The sequence below is a fragment of the Macrobrachium nipponense genome, chromosome 25 (assembly GCF_015104395.2).
Source record: "Macrobrachium nipponense isolate FS-2020 chromosome 25, ASM1510439v2, whole genome shotgun sequence".
NCBI classification, from domain to species: domain Eukaryota; kingdom Metazoa; phylum Arthropoda; class Malacostraca; order Decapoda; family Palaemonidae; genus Macrobrachium; species Macrobrachium nipponense.
The window spans coordinates 10,687,122-10,710,259 of NC_087214.1; the positions used below are offsets into that span (position 1 = coordinate 10,687,122).

At 35.7% G+C, this 23,138-nt stretch overlaps 1 pseudogene; it reads left to right on the top strand.

Annotated features, from left to right (window-relative positions):
• Positions 1 to 23,138, top strand: part of LOC135198982 (CD109 antigen-like) — a 66,858-nt pseudogene that overhangs the window by 4,455 nt on the left and 39,265 nt on the right.

A 23,138-nucleotide genomic window follows, 5' to 3' on the forward strand; every position in this document is an offset into this window, starting at 1 on the left:
AATGTTAATACACTCAGAAAAACATTCGTGATCAGTTTTATGTTTTTAAAAAGGTTGCTATGCGAGCACGACTTTTGATTTCATAGCCTTAAAACGATGTGTATATACCTGTTCTTGTATGTTTTAGACTATTTTTTATTTCTTGTTTTTAATGCATTCTATTAAAAATAACTGAAAATTTATATTTCCAAATGGAGAATTTGCTCGCCTGAGTAAAATCTTGTCTTACCTGTAAGATTAATGTTATTGTAGAATAATTAATTTATTTCATCTCAGATATTCTATAAATACTTCCATTGACATTCAGTGGTTGTGATGAAATCAGTGTAGCTGCGGCTGACATTGGATACGCCGGATATCATATAGAAGTGAAAGGTTCTTTTGTCGAAGAGGGAACAGGCAACGTCGTGAATGCCACAGCCACTGTGGAAGTGAAATATAAGTCCTACAATTTAGAAACTATTAACACAGAAGAAAACTTGAAACCGGGTCTGCCGTATAATTTCAGAGTAAGTTGACTGTCTTCCAAAGTTTTCCTACAACCTTAAATACAATTAAAGATATATTTGCAATCCAACTTTTACATTACAGTTTTTCTGTTAGATCTGCAGCAAATACAATCCTGCTTATGTAAACAAAAACAGCATAAGTAACAATTGTTTTGGAGTATTCCTGTAAGCTGCCTAATAAATATAAAAATAATACTACTTTTTCGACAATTCGTTGATGAACTAAAACTTGTATTTTAAATTACTTTCTAATTGCCCATTTTAATGCGGAGTGATTTATGAATATAACTAATATTGTATAACGAAGTGAAGTTTGTATCTTTGCATTATCATTTTTATGGCCACGAACATAAAAAATATGGAAATAAAAAAAAATAACGAATGGAGATACGTATCCCTAATACTCTTTCAAATCTTGTTAATTCCCGAAGCTTCACGCACACTGACAGTGTCATAGTTTTTTTTTTTTCTTTCCTCCGTAACCTACTTTGGCATTTAAATCCTCTAGCACGAGCACCCTTCATAGTCTCCAAAGCCAGAAGGACACGCCAACACTCTAGCACAGAGACATACAGTTGCAAGAGCGTTTTTTGCTTAGCCTCTGAAGTCAGTCATTCTTATTGACATATTGCCACATAAAGGGTTTTCATGCTATTTTTTCTTAATCATCATTCAGTATCAAGCATATCTTTTAAGATAATAGCGTATAAACAGGAACTGACTATGGAAGGCTTGTTAGAAAACAGAAAAATAAGAATATATATATATATATATATATATATATATATATAGTATATATATATAATATATATATATATATGCATACATGTATATATATATATAGTATATATTGATTTTTTTTAATATATAATATATATATACCATATATTATATATATATATATTATATTATATATATATTATATATTATATATTTATGTATATATATATATATATATATATATATATATACATCTATATATATTAGGGGTATATATATATATATATATATGGATATATAGTAATATATATATATATATATATAGTATATATATATATACATTGAGGGAGGATAATGTTAAAGAAGTGGGCAGCTATGAAATGTTAGAGAACACTGTACGTAGCTGACGATGTGTCCGAAAGGGTTTTCTGTACATAAAGGACTGTCCCAGTGACACGAACAACCTGGTCGTGTCCCTTCGAGACAGTTTTGTTTTCAGAATGGGTTTTCCTCCTGCAGGTGAAGGTGACTAAACTAGGTTCTCCGACACCCGAGGGCGAAATTCTTACAGTAATGTCTGGGCTATGACTATCTTTGTAAAAACTACACAGTGGATGAATCCGATATACTCACGTCCTCATTCTCCTCCTCACTATTTTGAGGATTACTCCTATTTATATTTGTCGGTAAGTTCAAAAATCATCAGCAACCATGCAGTTCATAGTGTCAAGTAATTACTTGGTAGCTAAAGATGAATGTAGGCGTTTAAACTAGTTTTCGTAAAGGGTTCATTGGTTAGTACTGAACTTTTGTTGTTGTTGCTTGCTGATATTCTATTAATATCTCTGGGAACTGTTAAAAAGCTTCGCAATAAAAGAGAAAGGTGACTTTAATAACGACTTATTTAAAAGAGCAATCTTTGCTACTTCATTGTCATTACAGGTAGATGCCCTCGGTGAATCTCAGGGAGGCAATTTGGGCTGGATGTACCCTGGTTCCACCGGCACACTCCTGAAAAAATTCTTTTCTGCATCTCAATCCAGTCTCAGCCTTGGGTTGCTGCCTAAGTCACACGAATGTTCAACTAATGGAGAAACAATCACAATCCCTGTGATTTGTGGCTAACGATACTTCTTCCATAGTTCTACACTCCAAGTAAGTTCATTGCTCCAACATTTTATATGTTACTCTTAGTTGGTGAATAATTCGGGAAGTATTCTGCTGTTATCTCAAACTAGTGTATGTAGGTAACAATATTTGCTAGTTGTAGCAATTAAATCCTTGTAACAGATTATCGTTTTAAAGCACTAATGATAAATCATCAAGAAGAATCTGATTGGGGTCTTTTGCTGGATAAAAAATCGGATAATAATTCATATGGCTACCTATATTCCTTCTAACAGTGTCTCTTCGAAAATGGAGATCCTCGCCATAGCCTGAGACATTGCGTTAAGCGACGGCAAGTTTTCTCTAAAATTTGGTTAGTCACGACTTATGTGAATTAGTCAATCTGTGCAGTGCCATTATAACCTATTCCTATCTTCTGGAAGAACACTGAGAGGTTTGAAGTTGTCCAAGCAAAGCAAAAGTTGAGAATTTCATGCCTGAAGTAAAGAAAAACATTTCTAAGTAATGACAATTGTATAACAGATAAATGATGATTTATTAATGGAAGAATATAATCATACCAAAACAAAACAATGTACAGATTACAAAAGTCGAAGGCGATGTTTCATAGTGCTTGGTAAGTAGCAATGCAACGTTTCCTTCAAAACTTAGGCACATTTCTTTTTTTTTTTTTTTTTTTTTTACTAAATTACTTTGCTTTTGAGTGGTTACGAACACGACAGTTAGTGACACGTATTTTTACTATTGCATCACCATTGATTTTAACGTATCTCTAATTTTGTGTCCCAAAATAAGAAACCAGCTTTAAGAGGAAATCATCTGTTCCTGTTACAGCGGTAAAACCCAGAGTTATCTTATAAAAAATGTCATGGGGTCTCCTCTACTCGTAGACAGTAATAATTCTGTTAGGAAGATTGTTCAACAGCTTTGCAGAGGAGCGGGTGTCTTGCAGTCAGACACTGCTGTTTCAGAAAAAAAATGAGGGAAATAAGGGATTTTCAGATTAACATCATTTGACCATCATTTAAAACCAGATCCCTCAAACCACCCTGATGCGAGAAAGATATTCTTGAGACTTTATATTAATTATCCCTTTCATGCACAAACAAACAACACATACACGCGTCCGATCCACACCACTTCAATGTGCACGATGAACTCGTGTGTATGCATCAGAAAATATTTGTTTCATTACCCCTTTGTCCTATCATACATAACACAAACATTAATGAGTTATATATCAAAAGAAAGTCAACCTATTTCACTTTCGTGCTGAATAAAAAGCTGAGGTATCTGTTTAGCAATTTTTGGTGAACTAAGAAAAAAGCAGCAAAAAAATTTCCTAACATGGCTAACTTCAACTTGTGATATGGACGCTTTATTCTGACTTTAGGTATTTTTTTTTCAAGCATAAACTAATAAAATATAACTCATTATCTATACAATGACATCAAATTCATTAATGTAGCATGAAATAGGTTACACAGGCAAAGTTTTTTCTTGCAGGTGTTCTCGAGAGGTCAGATCACCTACACCGGTGAAGAGGTCCACGACTTGAGTCCAAAATGACCTCCCAATCAGCGAATCAGGATCTTCTGGAGCCTTTGCAACCACTCATGACAGCAGCCTCATCAGAGGATACTTCAACATTGGACAGTCCCTTAAGGCCATTTGACTTCGCCTTATCTTAAGGCAAGTTTTGAGGCGAATAATTGATATCTTTGGTATTTAATCTAGGTAGTTATTTCTCAATGTTTTTCATCTAGCATATATATATATATATATATATATATATATAGATATATATATATATATATATATATATATATATTATATATATGTATATGTATATATATATATAAATATAGTATATATATATATATATATATATATATATATATATATATATATATATATATATATATATATATGTATATGTATATATATATATATATATATATATATATATATATATATATATATATATATATATATTATATATATATATATATACATACATATATATATATATATTATATATATATATATATATATATATATATATATATATATATATATATATATATATATATAGCGTGTCTTATACCTTTATTTGTGGATTTATCACGTTCCAAACTTTCATGCTTCAGTTATACATATATATAGATACACACACACACACATATATATATATATATATATATATATATATATATTATATATATATATATATATATATATATATGTGTGTGTGTGTGTGTGTGTGTGTATGTTTGTGCCTTTGTGTTTATCATTGTGTTTGTCATTTTCCTAACATTGGCTACTGTCCTTCAGATCAGTGGAAAAAGATAATGATAAGATGTAGTAAGTAAAATGTCTGAACCTTAGTTCATGTTTATAAAGAAGAACCCCCAATCCAACTCCCACAGGTCCTGATATGGTACTCCCGCAGCGATGGCGAGGTCGTATCAGCCTCTGCAAGCGCAGACGTGAGCAAATGTCTCAGGAACCCGACCTCTCTCAGGTGGGATACGAAAACAGACGCTTTACCCTCTCCAAAGGATGACGTCAGTCTCGTCCTTTCGTCTGCGCCGAGCTCAGTCTGTGGCTTAGGTTTGTGTCCTCCAACAGCGCATGTGGTGTGAAGTTACAGGCTACTGTACACATGAAGACAAGAGGTTTTGACAGAGGAGTTGTTGTAGATTAGTATCTGAAAACATTAAGTTCTTTATTTTATCTAAGGAAGGAGTATAAGCTAGCATGATATAACTGGAATCACCCATCAGACATCGAACCTAAAAACATTCCATTATGCTTGTTTCTCCATTTCCACAGGGGTGGTGGATGAAAGCGTTGAACTGCTCTCTGGAGGGCAGCGAGGAAGCCCAACGCTTGGAACAATATTCCAGTTGTTCGAAGCAGCTGAAGTTCACGAGTGGGAAAAAGTCACAAGTCAATGATTATCTTTATTGTAATGGCAATAACGAAGACCCTGTTATCAGTAAGTACTTGATCAGTGGTAGAGGTGGAGCGGGCTTATGTTTCCACGGGCTGTTTATAAGACAGGTTGGTGTTGTAATGAAGTGAAGAAGATATTCTGACGATATGTAATGGTAAGCAAAGATGATACCACTCTTGTGATACATTTATTCCGAGTTGATTATACTGAATAAAATAATGGAATCTTAAAAATATTAATCACTTCATTTTTTTGCACCACTCGGCAGATTATGATTACGGTACTGCAGCGTCAGTAAGTCGAGAAAAAAGTGCTTATATACAGTGGCTTTAATGACGCCTTGAAATCTTTCGATGTGAGTTATACTTTATTTTATTTGCAAATAACCATTTTTTTTTTTCCATTGATAGGAAGTTCATTCTCTCTCTCTCTCTCTCTCGTGCTCTCTCTCTCCTCTCTCTCTCTCTCTCTCTCTCTCCTCTCTCTCCCTCACGTACGCTTTGATGTTTGAAACGTCATTTTATTTCACACTTTTCAGAAATGTATCCAATTAAAAATAAAAAATAATTCCCCCAAAGTCAAACCAATCATGGTAATTATAGGCAGTCCCTGGTTATCAGCTGGGGTTCCGTTCACGATGGTATGATGCTAATGAAAATTGGCGATAACAGCGCTTATGGCACCGATAACTGGGGGTCAGAGCTCTGCTGTTAAGTGGGATACGTGCCGATAACCTGAGATGGTGCCGATTGAAAACATCAGCGCCGAAAATCCAATTATCATTATTGCTCGCCATAACCGGGGACTGCCTCCTAATATATATATATATATATATATATATATATATATATATATATATATATATATATATATATATATATATATATATATATATACATATATATATATATATATATATATATATATATATATATATATATATATATATATAATATATATATATATATATGCATATATATATATATATATATATATATATATATATGCATATATATATATATATATATATATATATATATATATATATATATATATATATATATATATATATATATGTATAACAGAATCACGAATGTTAGAAAGTGATAATCCATAAATAAAGATAAATGCCACGAAGGAAAAATAAACGAAGGAGTCTGCAAGATCTTTCGACTTTAAAAGTCCTTTACTGAGCAGATACTGACAAATAACGAGAAAAACGACAAATTCAGTGGTGAATTTTATCAACAAATTTTTGGCATGGCAATGGAAATCCTTTATCACCATTACTCTCAAACCTGTATATGGAATTCTTTGAAAAAACGCTACTTACCTGATATCATTCATATTCCTGTAAAGTGGTATCGTTACGTTGATGATTGTTTAGCTGTTCTTCCTGTCGTATTGATGTAAATGATTTACTCTCTAAATTAAATAACCAGGTACCATCGATTAAGTTTACTCTAGAATTAGAAAAAGACAATTGCCTCCCTTTCTTAGACGTTTTGATACATAGAGAACCATTTCAATGTAAATTCAGTATTTATAGGAAACCGACTAACAACTTAACTTATGTTCATTTCTTCTCAGGCCACCATCTTAACATAAAAATATCAATTTTTCCTCTATGTTTTTACGAGCATTGCGAATTGTCCAGTCCACAATATTTTGGATCAAGAAATTGAATACATAAGAAAAATTGGGAAAGATTTATGCTATCCTTCACATATATTAGCATTGTTATAATAAAGCCCACAAAAAGTTTTATACTGTGAAATACACACGAAAGAAAATTCTAAGAACATTCTCAGTTTGCCTTATTTTAACGGATTTGAACCATTAAACCATTGTTAAAAGCTTTTAATGTCAACCTTGTTTTTTCCTATAATAACACACTAAAAGAATGTTAATAAAAAATGGCCCCAGAGAAAGCAACAACATAATATATAAATTCCATGTATGGATTGTCCCTCATTCTATCTCGGACAGTCCAGCAAAGGCTTAGAAGTAAGGGCTAAGCCAGCATAAATACTCTGTAAAACTGGGCAAAAAATCTAATGCATTATTTATTCATTTAAGTGAAACAACCACCGAATTAATTGGATTGATAGTTCAGTAATTGCATGGTCAAGAGATTGTCTTATCACGAAATCTTTTAGAATCTGTTTTAATACAACTTACTTTTCATTGTAATTTCAATGTTAGTCGTGGCCTTTTTTTCATTTAGACCCTTGTATCTGTAACATGTTTAAGAATGACCTCAAAGATATAATTACTGACTTAAATAAAAATCAGTTGCCTTAGAGTTATTAAATTTTGTTGTAATGTATGTCTGTCATGTTTTGTGAATAAGGTTTTGTTTTACCAAGTTCCGAATAGCTGTCACCTATAATCCTTTAATTGCCTGGAAATTGTATCTGAGATGTTTTGTCTTAAACCTTTAATTGCACCCATTGTTTATGCTTTATACTCCCTATCTGTCAGTTTATACGAACCTCTTGAATTGTCTTTTTCTTGTATTTGTCAGTATCTGCTCAGTAAAGGACTTTTAAAGTCGAAAGATCTTGCAGACTCCTTCGTTTATTTTTCCTTCGTGGCATTTATCTTTAAATATATATATATATATAATTGATATTTTTTTATATTATATATTACCCCCCCTCTATTCCCTAAACTACACAAACTGGGAACTCTTACCTGTTGCCAACGGTGCCCTGTCCTGTAAGATGTCACGAGGCTTATTAAGACTGCGTAAATATACAAAAATATCATTTATTTTCCCAAAGCAATTGGTTTATAACAAAGAACAAAATGATTAACAAGTCATAATGGCAAACAAATACCCAAATCTGCCCATAAAGAAACCAATAAGATACATTCCACCTTCCGGACTAAGGTTTACACTCTCAAACCCCATATCGCAACTAATGCCCAATGTATCACTGTACCACATGACTTAGAGCCACCTCCGTTGCCGGAGCACTTGTGCTTCGTCGAATGCATAAAAGTTTAAGGACTCCAAGTCACAAATGGCGATCAGTATAGCGGCTAACATGATCATTACTATTGGTATAGTATAGCGGTCATCGAAAAAAAAAAAGGTTTCATCTTCAACCACTATCTTCGAGTGGCGGGACAGTAATGGACTCCACTGTAGGCGGGATTCGAACCGCCTTATGGCTTCCGTGAAGGTGTCTGTGAAACACCTTTATCGACGAGTTTGTAGACACGCCGACTAAGTACCATGAAGAAGTCCTGTAAGAATCCTGCAGAACTTTCAAACAGCTGGGATCCCTGTAGAATGAGCGAATTGTTGTAAACGCAGGTCGAGTACGTAACCCAACTCGAACACTCAGCACGCGCCATTATTCAGCGTCTGCGACCCTCGTGAGTTGTACCCATCCACACCCTCCTGTCGCTAAACTGTAGATTCGACGTTTTCTACTGAAGTAAACGTGGTTACCACCCGTTATTCTATGCAGTGCTACTCGCACCCCGCCTCATCGAAGACTGTAGACTCTGGTTTATCCCAGAAATTATATCGAAGACATCTCATCCTTTGCCAAGGCAGTCCACAAAAATGCCTTCGTGTGTAGACTTGACTCAATCTCTGGTACTGTAGAACGAAGTCGTCTCCCTTGGCATCCTCACGTAGAGTTGGGAATTCTCCCAAGTCATTGTGTGTCCGTATTTAAAAGGTCTACATGGTCATAAAATAACTAAAGTCTTGTTTTACCCCACAAATTCGTCACTAATTAATATATTTCAATCTACTAATCAAATATTAGAAAAAGAAAAAATTCCTCGCTAAACCAAAAAATCTTTACCTACTGAATTCTCACAATAATCCCATATCTGACAAACACACTATCAAAAGAGAACTCATAAAGTCTAACAGTAAAACCCCTTTATGGTTTATATAACTAGCCTCCATAAAATAATAATGACGAACACCCCTTCTATCCAACCCACATACCCTGACAAATTATACTTCTATCTAATAGATAAATGCTATTTAGAGCTTAACCCTCATTGCAACATCTCTCGTAAGAAAAGAAAAAGAAGAGAAAAAATAAATAAATAAATAAATAAATAAAAATAAGATAATACAACAATAGTAAGTGAACTTTCCCCTCCCCATTACACAGCGCACATAAGAGAAAAGAAAAAGAAAACCATCAGTTGTTTAATCATCTCGGACGACGTTAAGAAAGAAAAAAAACATATATAATTCACATCTTTTCCCAAAAAAGCATGTGTACCGTTACAGAATCTGCTAGCGCAGCAACCCTATCGACAAGAAAAAAGAAAAAAAAAAAATCCCCTTATATGACACGTTCTCGTGAAATGTCATAATCGGCATCTCCGAAAACCGTGCAAATCCCGAGTCATCAATTCCAAAGGGAAGGTTCGCAACCGGACTCCTTACAGCAACTTCAGCAAAAAAGAAACCCACCTATGAACACGTCAGGTGCTGAGCATTGCAGCATAATCAGACTCGCGAAGCTAGAAACTCATGATTCTCAAAAAAAAATGTTTAGTACTGATCTTCGTAAGCACACCCCCCAGAACCATCTCATTATACATAAACCACATCTTAATAATAACACCACTCAGGTGACATAAATAATTCCTCTATTTAATTACTGACCCCACGCTAAAAAAAACCATCTCGTTTTCTCAGCTAAAGCAAACATTTGCCGAAAAATATTAACCCCGAAATCTTACGCCAAAACGCCGCAGACTTACATACAATAAGAGAGAAAAACATTCGAAGGAAACAAAGGAGAAGGAAAAAAAAAAAAAAAAAAAAAAAATTGCAAAGCCATTCTGTCATCAAATTACAAAAACAGATAACAAGAAAAAAAGGAAAAATGAATGCAATTGCGCGATCATATATTAATTGCCACAACCAATTCTTTTCAATTTCGAGATATGTGTTAGCTTCGACTGACCTGTTCGTTCATTTCAAACTACAAACCTATTTCCAATTTTTCTCTTCAATGAACTTTAAAAGGACCTTCAAACTTCGGGCCTAGTTTGTAATTTAACTCATTTCTCACGTTAAGTTTTAAAATACCTTATCACCGACATTGATCTTGGGATCAGATGATTTACTAATACTCTTTTGAACCATATCTCTGGTTGTGGACTCGAGATTACGGCTAAGACATGCGTGTCTCTCTCTCGCTGTGGATATCAGCGCTTCAACTGTATCCTCCCCCTGGTGAGGCGTAGTTAACAAATCAAATGTGCCTCGCGCTGGATACCAAACAAAGCTTCAAAAGGGGACATTTTAATTGAATCGCTAACCATGGTGTTAATGCTATGTCTAACAACGTTAATATAGTCTGTCCCCAATTTCTATCATTACCACCTACCGTTTTTCTGAGCGCTTCGAGCACTTCCTGTCGCTCGTTCGCACAACCCATTAGCCTCGGTCTGTATGGAATAATTGTTACTTTCTGTATTCCCATGAATTCAGCTAAACACTCCAAGGTTTTGTTCACAAATTCCCTCCCATTGTCGTTTAATAGAACTTCGGGTGAACCGTATCTGCAAACGATACCATTGAAAAATGCTATTGCTACTTCTTCGGCAGTTTTCTGCTTAAGTGGGAAAATTTCTACTATCCTTGTAAGTTCATCTATTATCACTAGCAAGTACTTGTTCGCGTATCTAGACTCACAAAAATTCCCTAAGACGTCCATATGTATTCTCTGAAAAGGTTTACTCGGTATAGGATACGATCCTAATTTGCATGACGTTGTCCTAGCAGGCTTACATGCGTTGCACACCTCACAATTCCTTACGAAATTTTCCACATCTTTTACCATATTTTTCCAAATGTATTTAGCCCGAACCTCATCATAAGTTTTTTTCTATTCCCAAGTGAGGACTACCGAACCTGCAATGAACTATATCTAAAACCACTGGAATTAGGACTTTCGGAATTACGATCGTGTCGTATCTCCTTTACTTTCACTGGTTCTCAACTTATATTTAATTTTCCTAACTAACAAATTTCCTCTAACTCCAAACCCGAAAAAGGCAGCTATAACGTTTCTTGACTAATTCCCCTCTCAGAAATGCTTTCGCATCTGCTAAGACCTCGTCTTCATTTTGCTTTAGCTCTATGAGGGGTATATCCCATTGTATGGCTTCGTTAGTGACCTGCGCGACTTGGAAACCTTCCACGTCATGAAAACTCCTGCTCAAAGCGTCCGCGACAACATTAAATTTGCCCTCTATATATTTGAGCTTTGCATCAAAATCTCTGATAGTTAGAAACCATCGAGCTCTTTTGGGAGACAAATCGGGTTTATTAAAAAGATCAAGTAACGGTTTGTGGTCTGTAAGGACTTCTACTTTATTCCCCATCAGTAACATTTTAAAATGAACTAAGCTCGACACTATTGCAAAGGCTTCCTTATCTATGGTGGCCATGGACTTCTCATTACTGCCTTTTGTCCTGAACTTCCTGCTATAAAAAGCTATAGGATGAAATTTCCCATCAAACTTTTGCATAAGGCATGCACCTATGCCTTCCTGGCTTGCATCAGTCACTAATGTAAAAGGTTCCTTAAAATCTGGAAACTTCAAAACCGGGGGATTCATTAGCGCCTCTTTAAGCTTTTGAAAACTCTCCACCTGGGATTCCTTCCATTGAAATTGAACGTCTTCCCGCAACACATCAGTTAGGGGAGCTGCTATGTTAGAAAACCCTTTTACGAACCTCCTGAAGAAACCGGCGATACCCAGGAATGACTTAATCTCTTTCTTTGATCTGGGGATGCGAAAATTCGCTATTGCTTTGACTTTATCGTCATTTACTCTAACCCCTTCCTTAGATATGACGTGACCTAGATATGTGATCTGCTTTTTCAAGAACGAACACTTGGCTAGCTTGATTTTCAACCCCGCTAATCTAAGCCTCCTAAGTACTTCTGTAAGCACTTCCAGGTGTTGCGCGATCGTGTCCGTTGCGATCAGGATGTCATCCATATACACAAAAACATTTTTGCCCAATAACCCGTGCAAAACTGTGTTCACCAACCTGTAAAAGTCATCGGACTACCGATAAACCGAAAGGCATTCGCGTAAATTCATAGTGTCCCCTTGGGCACTGAAAAGGCGGTATATTCCTTGCTACTCTCGCTGAGAGGGACCTGTAAGAAACCTTGCGCCAAATCAATTGAACTATAAATATTATGCCCCCCAATTTCGACAAAAAGATCTGGTATGCACGCAACTGGGTAGCGGTCAGGGATCGTTTTCTCATTTAAACGTCTAAAATCGACGCATACACGGACCGAACCGTCTTTCTTAGTACCGCTAACAAGGGAAAGTTGTAAGGAGACACACTGGGTCTAATGATTCCTTCTTCTTCCCATCTATTAACTTCTTTCTCTACCTGTTCTCTGATTTTGAAAGGTATGCGATATGCAGGAATATATAGGTTTTGTGTTGCTCTCCAAATTTACCTTATGCTCTAAGACATTAGTCAACCCCAATTTATCACCTTGCAAGGCTACCGTATCCCCAAATTCCGCCAAGAGCCCGCTTATCGCTTCAACGTGTTCGCTATAATCCGCATTAGCCAAATGTTCACTAAATGTTTTGTTTCCTTGATTGTATTTCTGCCTCCGAAAACTCAGGTTTCCCCTCTACATAGCCACAGAACCGCTATCGCATTTCCAATCATGGAAGTCTACTATATATGTATTTTTCTGGTATCTCCTAACTGTATCATTACAGTTTAATAGCTCCACCCACGTAACCCCATTCTTGGATACACTGTTCACACGATGCCGTGCTAACAACTCCCCTGAGCTTTTCATTGTTTCAATAACACACACATCTGTGGGTTTTCTCATTTCCTTCAATTTAACTTTTACCATAACCTTTGAACCTGTAGTAACATAATGTCTTCAAATAAAACACCTCTATATTTGTGGTTAGTATCTCCCCTTGCCACCGCCCCTACAAATTACCACCCTCAGTATTATCCCCAGCATTGTAGTATCAGAAACAACATCCATATTAGTATCATCACCAGTATTGTTAGTATCATTGTTACCACTATGAACTCTGATAGAACTCCCGTAATCATCTCCCAGATCACCAACGTGTGTTTTAACATTACCTTTCCCCATAAACACTCGTATCACCGCAATTAATACCACCGAGCACCTCTCCTCTTTCAATAACCTCCATGTCCTCCATTCTATTCACGTCCTCATATGGTATGAGGTAATTCATTTTCCCGATTGTTATCCCATTAGCACCCGCATGGATCGAAATCTTGTGTCTTCTACAAGCAGGATGACCCACAAGATTTTATTACCTAAGGCAATTCCTTTTATTACCAAAAAAGGTTCTGTTAACACTCTGTCACCGAGAGCAAACCTTATTTGTACACAACCCAGGGTGTTTAATCTATGGGCTTGCACATCACACACCGTCTCCGTAGAGGGCTGCAAAGGGTAATTGGAGAACATGGATTGATACAAATTATGGTCCACTAGATTTATTGATGCCCCAGTGTCTATGAAAACCGGGATATCCACATCCCCTACTGTTCCATAGACTATGGCTTGCTCTGGGGCGTCCCCACGAGACCACAATGGCATATACCAATCACCTGTACCCTTTTTGTTGATCGTGGGCTTCCAAAAATTCGCCGATCCCTTGCCCACTGGTTTGACCCGCCTGGGAAGTTCTCACATTATAATTACCAGAACCTTGCGGTGCAGGCCTCGCATCTCTCCGTATCTGAGATGGACAGGATCTGCCAATAATGCTCAGTACTTTTACACATTCCGCAATATTTAACCCTACACAATTTCTTTGGATGTCCTGGTTTATTGCAGTTGAAACAACGCAACTGCTGTTTGCTTTTGATCGATCGATCTTTTGTTATACTCAACTCTTGCACAGACGAGAGGAGAAAGTTCCGTGTCTCTCTGTACTCTATCCCTCGGGCTTGTCCCGTTAAAAATTGTGCTATCTACGGTGGGACATTTAGACCTGTGTTTATCTATTTGGGTATAAAGTAATTCTTTTCGTCTGAGGTAGGCTCAACCTTTTTCATCAAGCTATCCACTATTGCATCGGGTACCTCGTGTAAGAGCAAGGAAAAATAGATCGTTTATGAACATTATTTTAGAGGGAGATTATCCCCTGTAACCCATTTAGATGTTTTTCAATTTTCCTACCCAATCTGCCACTGCATCAAACAGCTTTGAACTATGTTCTACAAGGGCTATTAGTGCCTTTCCGTAGTTTATAAAGACCTCGAAGGTCTCTCACCATATCTCCGTGTTCCTTTGAGCCATATGCTGTTTTTCAAAAAATGCTTGCAAGTCTGTCCAGGTACGACATTTCGTAAATTGGAAACTCCTTGACCTATGACTGAGGTCTCCCTTATTGAAATCTAGCAAAGCTTTCGCCTCTCTGAATGCCTCTACATCGTCTACTATATTCTTTCCCGCTAAATAGTTATTAACTCCCTCTATGAAAATATGCAAAGGTTGTGACAAAGCGCCATCCACGATCCCTTTGAACGGGCTGACCCCCGCAGAAATGTTCGTCACGTGATGTAGTAGCGTCGTCGGTTTGGTATCTGCCATTTTATCTTGTTTCCCAAGGCTGTTCCCCGATCTCAATAACATCAATGTACTTATATACACTAAACCCAATCAAGGAGAAAAAAAAATTTTTTCCAACAACAGATAACAAAAGGTAAGCGTTGCCCCGTCCCCATCACAAAATCACCCCACGAAAAATGGCAATAAAAAAAAAAATAATAATAATAAAGAAGGGATAGGAAAAGTAAGAACGTAAGGTGGTTTTCCGAGCTAACTCGCCTCTCTCTCTCTCTCTCTCTCTCTCTCTCTCTCTCGCTCTCTCTCTCTCTCTCTCTGGCACGACTTGCCGCAAAAAATCCCACTCAGGCAAAGTTCGCCACACACAAACACAAGGAACATGAACAAGAACAAAAAGTTAAAGAAAATCCACAAAACAAAACAAAAAAGAGTAAAAAAAAAAATAAGAAAGAAAAAAAAACTCGAAAATACACTTACGTCTTCATATGACCGTAAACCGAATTCACATACACCGCAAACATGCGCGAACTGCGAAACTTTATAATGTCGAAAACCAAACTTTTTCTCCCCCCCACCCCCACTCTCTAAACACCTTATTCCGTAATCTCAAGAAATCAAACTGCTTGGCTTGGGAGAGGAAGACTGTCTGAGGAACAGCTTCTCTCTGTCGAATCAGCAGTAATGACCCTGAGTTGCCTGTGACATGATTAATAACCCCTTCTCCTATCAAAATAAAAACCGAAACCCCCTATTTCTAACTGGTCACCAGTCTCTTCGGAGGCGTGGGTTCGAATCCCACCGCTGCCACCACTATTACCCCCCCTCTATTCCCTAAACTACACAAACTGGGAACTCTTACCTGTTGCCAACGGTGCCCTGTCTGTAAGATGTCACGAGGCTTATTAAGACTGCGTAATATACAAAAATATCATTTATTTCCCAAAGCAATTGGTTATAACAAAGAAAACAAAATGATTTAACAAGTCATAATGGCACAAATAGCCCAAATCTGCCCATAAAGAAAACCAATAAGTAACATTCTACCTTCCGGACTAAGGTTACACTCTCAAACCCCAAACAAGTCACACTGTCTAGTATTAGTCAATTAGAGAATTCCATTCCTAATCAACCATGGAATCGGACCCATCTGTAATAAAGATAATAGTTATATAGACACCCCACGTCACTCTTTTCAAAGTATTTACGTAAAGAGAATATTTCCACACTTCTCTCTCTTTCCCAAAAGGTAACAGATTTTCTAAGTTTTTAAAGAACGTGTCTTACCTTTTCGATGGGCGTTTTCTCCGACACTTAGGGCAACCGCTTGTTCTCATCCTTTGCACAAAGAATGCGTCTTCCACAAGTACCCTGAACCAGTAGGCCTGTAATACGCGTACAAACGAATGCACATGCCTCGCAAACGGGGAACGACCTCTGAGACAAGTTGCTTGTTCAGCAAATACCATTCTCTCTCCGGTGAACTTTGCAGTGTACCACCCCTTGTCTCTAGGCAAGCAGAGCTATGTGACTTTATTATTATATAAAACACTTTAAAACATATTATTAGCCATTCCCCCTCTTTCACTCTTTAGATATATATGTAAGTACCGAAGGGGAATTTTTAGTTCATAATAATTTCGTCACCTCATGGGAACGAACCACCGTCCAGTGGACGGGAACGAAATCAGGACGGCCTAGTGACGTTATCAAGTTGGCCTTATCAACTAAAAATTCCCCTTCGGTACATATATGAAATATATCAATTCCGAGGTAGAGCGAATTAGATATTAAAGGACATTTGTAGCTCGAATTATATATATATATATATATATATATATATATATATATATTATATATATCTATATATATACTATATATATATATATATATATATATATATATATATATATATATATTATATATATATATATATATATATACATATATACATATATATAGATATATATATATATATATATATATATATATATATATACTATATATATATATAATATTATATAGTATATATATATATATATATATAGATATATATAGATATATATATATATATATATATATATATATATATATATATATATATATATATATATATATATATATGTAAGTGTTTACATATAAAAATATGGAATGTTAGTCCATATATATAAGTCTAAAGAGGTCAACCAGATTGCTTGCAGGAATGTGATCAGACTAGAGACGCTAAAGATGACGTATACAATAAGTATGTAGGCTAAGATAACATGCCGTCACCTGTAGTCATTCAATAGTTTATAAACATTAGTCCAAGCTCCCTGCTTGAGACAACTACCCCGACCTATAATTCAAACGGCCTACGTGATCTGTAGCGTGTCTCATTTGATTGTGTGTTCGTATGTAACTATGTCATCTGATAGTATGTTCATATGTTCGAGCTACTATCTGTCTTCCTTCATAACTTGTAACAGAGATGGTAGACAGCAGAACAGAGTTAGTGGATCGTCATTAGAAGACCTGTATCTCTTTACCTATCTTGATCATGTATGAGAGAACAGAAGTAGCCATTCATCATTTGGCAGAAGCGATCAAGCTATCGTCATAGTAAGACTTGTTTCAATGCATATCTGATCTTCAGCATGTAAAACTTCAAGAATTATATATATTTTTTATACTTCGTGTTTTCTACAAGAACCTCCTCACCATGAGTTTAACACTTCGTCGTAATAACCAACAAGATAATACTGACTTCGTAAGTGATCTACAAACCTCCAGACACTCCATTGAATATGGAAGTACAATACCAACCGACTTAGCGTATAGATTATCGCAAGTCTAACATTACCTCATAGGGCGCCTTATCATTCAAGGCACAAGCCCTAATATTGGTGGCCAGCGTACCAGAAGAACTCTACAACGTCCTACGAAGAAAAAGCAGAATAATAAATCATGTATCATAAGAAGTCAACGACGACGGAAGCAGCAGATTCTTCAAGCAACCTAGTATCATCGTTAGTGAGCGACTTCAGAAAACAATAAGAACTCTTCAACGACGACGAAAGCAACAGATTCTTCAACCAACTTAGTATCATCGTTTAGTGAATAACTTCAAGAAACAAAACCGACGTGTCTTTTTCCTACGGCAACGCAAGCTTCGTCTCTCATTAGAATCATTCAAGAAAACATCGTTAGTGAGCGTTTCCGGCACTTCAAGAAACAAACCGAACGCGTCTGCAGCATCGGATCTTTCAAGGGCTCGAATCATCGAAACAACGCGCACGGGGAAACTGAAGCCAAACCAGGTCATCCGCTAAATAGAGAAGGAGGACCAAGGTCGTGTGTTGTTTATCGGAACACCGTGACTTCCCACAAAAGCAAGCTAAGTACAATTTTTTATTCATTTGGAGTAACTTTGAGTGTTTCCTTTGCAGGTCGAATTTCGTTATTCCTGTGGCTGAAGTTACGAGACATTCTTAATCTTACTTTTTTACAGAAATTATCTACATCATTGAGATTTCGCTACTGCGAATTTTTTATCTTTGAGTGTCTGTTTCCAGAAGTTCTACTGAAATATCATAATCATATACTATGTTAATTTTATCATTTTGGGTGATTATTAATCCCTTACGTAACAAATCATATTAAACAGTGAATATGCGTTTACGCAGTGGACGTCTGTATTTATACAGATGCATGGATAGGGTCGTTAAGCACCGTAGTGATTAGAAAACACACAAAAAAACAAGTGGAACACCCGTACAAATCTATATAAATTAGAGGTAACACTATTTCGGGTCATGACAATAAATGCTCCTTTGCAAAGTCCCGCTCGCAGTTTTAGCCTTGAGTTTTTTGAGTTATATAAAAATATCGAACCTCAATGGTCTCAACTTACTTTAAAAATATGGCTGGATTGCAAGGAATAACATGTCTGTAAAAAACTTTCATCAGGCTAATGCGCTGACCAGGATCCCTCACTATTTCAAATTTTAGCAAAGAATGAAGTACAAACAGTTAATATTGAATGCAGTAGTGATAACTTGTCTTATTAGTAATCGCTCAGTTCCTAATAGTTCGTCATTCATTGCTTTATACGTAAACCAGCAACATAATGCTAAAAACACACAATACGTTGCCGATGGTAATAAGAGAAGGATCTTAATTATTACAAAAAAAAAAAAATTGAAACAGTAGCCCGTTCAGAATCAAACAAGCAAACTCGGTGACTGTGTCACCTAGTCAAGCGGTCAAGGTCAGTCAACTACCGAAGTGTTCAAAGCATAGCAAATTAAACCACACAATAAGCGACTCTAGCAGAGTGGGGAAAAGCGATGTTGGTTTATACATGCCAATATCTTTTTGAATTAAAAAGGATTTTTTCCTATGAAACACACGACCGTATAAAGTAATCAGAGCAGGTTTTCGTTTTTTTCGTTTTTTTTTAATACGTAAGTTATTATAAGTAGTGGTGGATAAAGCCCGACTGTATCGCGCCGTAAAAATTAGAGTATCTTGTTTATTTCTTTAGTAACACGTAATATCCTATATTTACGGACTCACCGTCTGTTGTTCGAACTTCCCTAATGAGAAGTCCGGATAAGCGAGCGCTTACAGATACCTCTATAGTTATAAAAAACATTGATCTGTATCTAGTGTAATTGTAAGATTCATCTAGGGGTATACAAAATATTACTTACATCCTGCAAAATAAGGCGTGTTTATCAAAGGGAAATCCTATAAACCTTCAAACATATTAAAATCCGTTTGAACAAAAATGAGACAGTTTAATCAAATAATAACTTATATAAAGGAACTATACATTTGTCTCATAAATCGTAAAATTGTTCAAATGACCCAACAGAATTCTCCCACAACCGCAGTCGCACTTTGCACGCAAAATCTCGAGAAGCATGCACCCTCGAATGTCTTAGTGCGTGTAAAAAAGACTTTGCTGGAAATGAAATTTTAATCCTTCCCGACACTCTGAAATATAACGATTTCCACGAACAAAGCCCTAGACACGGTTGACACAGCAACAAGTTAATATAGTAACCAATCCACAAAAACCTATACATAAATATCGCATTTCTTTTATTGTTGCTAATTTTTAATCCCGCCCAACCAGTCGTAGATGAATCACTCTGATAATCTATCTAAAGTAATATCCGTAAAGTCATTCAAGCAGAGGTGATTCAGCAGAAATTTTTTTTTATCTTTTATCTGAATACCAGGAAGTTTCTCCACTAGCGAGTGATCTCTGGGAAAAACGGATGTAATTTAACACAAAATACAGTCTAAGGACAAACATAAAGCTATATACGTACCTTCGTATAGACTCTCACTGCAATTTCAAAATAGAGATAAATGACGAAGTTGAAATATGTTTAGTAATAGGAGCCATTAGGAAATCAAATAGCCCATATAATTTTCCCTCAAACGTCATGCCATAAAAGATTGGACTTGGCGTATCTGCGTAGATTCTGTCGCTTAAACAAGGAAACGACTTCCGATAGTTTCCAGTGCGATGTACCGATGACATCTTATCTTTTGTTAGGTTAGAATAAATTTTTTTCACCAACTTGGACTTACTTAAATGCTTTTACCAGATACCATTACCTAAGTGATTGTACCTCATACACCGTTTTCAGCACACTCAGGGACATTATCATTTTTACGTATGCCTCCGGCTTACGTTGCGCCCCAATTACAATATAGTGTTTGGAGACTTTTAGGGGATACCCTACATGCTTATATGGTTGATCGTGTAATCTTTTCTAATACCTTAGAAGTACATTCACATAAAGTAGAGCTAGTGCTACAGAGACAAAGACAAATAATCTCAGAGTAAAAATATCTAAATGCGAGTTTTTAAAAAAACGAACATGTTTATCTAGGTTTTATGTGTCTAGTCAAGGTCTTAAAGTAGTCCATGGTAAGGTGTCGGCTATTCATAACTTCCGGTACCTATTAACGTTAAAAAGGGGATACAGCACTTTTGCGCTGTAGTGGTATTACAATCGTATGCAAATATGTAACTCTTCAATCATGACAGCTCCTTTAACAGATCTTACGAAGAGCGTAGATTGATTATGGTCTAAAAAGCATCAACAGGCGTTCGATATCTTAAAAGCGGAATAATGCACTTACCTAACTTAAAAATCCCTGATTTAAATAAGGAAAATAAATTTTTTTTTTATTGCAACAGACGCCTCAGACCAAGGGGTAAGAGGGTACTGCTTCAGTAATATGATAAACAGTTCTTTCCTATAGCTTTTTATTCACGTAAACTAAAGCCCTTTGAAAGTAAATATGCAGTAATAGGCCAGGAAGGGCTAGGTATCTTTAACACTAGTACATTTTAAGTTCATAATCTATGGCTATCCTGATAAAGTCTTTACTGAACATGAGTCCTTTACCGAGTTTTTCAAAGGCTTTAATCACAGTCCAAAAGGAACTCGGTGACAAATGAGCATTCAGGTCTTTGTAGCCAAGATAAGATATCTACCTGGGAAAGCAAATATCATAGCTGACGCATTATCCCGCAATCCCGCACCATACCGCAAGAACCATTAATTTAGACTAAAAATATAGAAACATCCGTACCTATTGTTGAAACCGTATCTAAACAAGAAAATTCCTTAACCCAAGAGATCGCGAGCATTGAATATCTGGGTCGGAGCGCAGAACTGTTTACAAACTGAACAAAGCAAGTGTCACAGCGATAAGCAAAACAATAAACATACCAAAACAATAACACTTTGAACGGAAACAGGGTCAGCGGCTAAGCAAAAACAATAAACACTTCGAGCAGAAACCCTACAGCAAAAGTATATTTAAAGTATGTGTATCAGAATTATGTAATCAAATGTAATATTATATGTAGGTCTGTGACGAGGAAAAACCCGAAGAACACAGCAGATGACTAACGACCAGGTAGTAGTAATAATCTTTTTTCATACCAATCGTCATAAAACTGGTTGCATTCCGTCATCCAGGGTTCCCTACTATGTCACAGAAAGCCAAATCACTATTTTACTGGCCTACAATGCTTACAGATATAAAAAGCACATAACTGATTGTAACACGTGTCATGAAAACAAGGGACACACTAAGACACCTGTCAGTTAAGGGCCTATCCTGTGCCAAATCAATCCTTGAAAGAATATACGTAGAATTATTAACAGAATTACGAGTCTGACAGAGGGAATAAACACTTCTTAGTGTTAATAGTTCCTTGACACGTTATATAGCATTAATAGCACTAAAAACAAACACCGCAATTGAGTGCGTTAGGAATATTTATGAGTGCTAAATCAGTAAATATGGAATTCAACACATAATAATCTGTGACTCGGGTGGTGTAAATCAATAATAATCTCCTTACACGTTGTGTGAATTCCTTCCATTAAGAAAACCAATAATATATTTTTATCACCCAGAGTCAATCGGTTTGGTAGAATACCGATAATTAAATAGGAAGTGTCAATGTCTTACGAGTTACAACTCGTGATATTGGATCCAAACTGGATTATAGCGGTTCTCGCGGTTTTAAATACCTTTATCATTTATATCTTGTATCTATAGAATTGATGCCGCAAGTAGCCTTATACGGTACGCCGCTAGAACACTTTTCCACATATTCAAGCCAACCATTAATTTATCAAATATATAAAAAAATATATAAATAAATAAATATAAAAAAATAAAATAAATATGGATACAAGTGGAGTCAATATAATACACTCCGTAAGAAGTCGGAAGGGTTACAAATTATGATAAAAAAGGAATCACGATAAAATCATAAGCAAAACGTAACCATAGATAATTAAATATCCAATATATATGCGTAAAGATTTGAACTCTAACTTAACGCTTTAGTAATGACAATAAGCTAAAAGTTCAAACACAAATCAAAACCTACTGACATATTGTCTGTCCCGGTGATTTATATTCGTAGTCAATGTAAAAAAAAAAAAAAAAAAATAATAATAATAATAATAATAATAAATAAATAAATAAATAAAATAAAATAAAAGAGATTTTAAAGTCAGGAAGTCTAGAAGTGAAAATGTTATCTATGAAATAATCCTATATGAATCTTATACAGGGCAATAATATATATAGAATTTGTATGGAAACCTTTTTCATATAGTTTGAATAAGGAATATTTAATTTAACATAATTACAATTATGCAGATTTCCAACATGAAACTAATATAT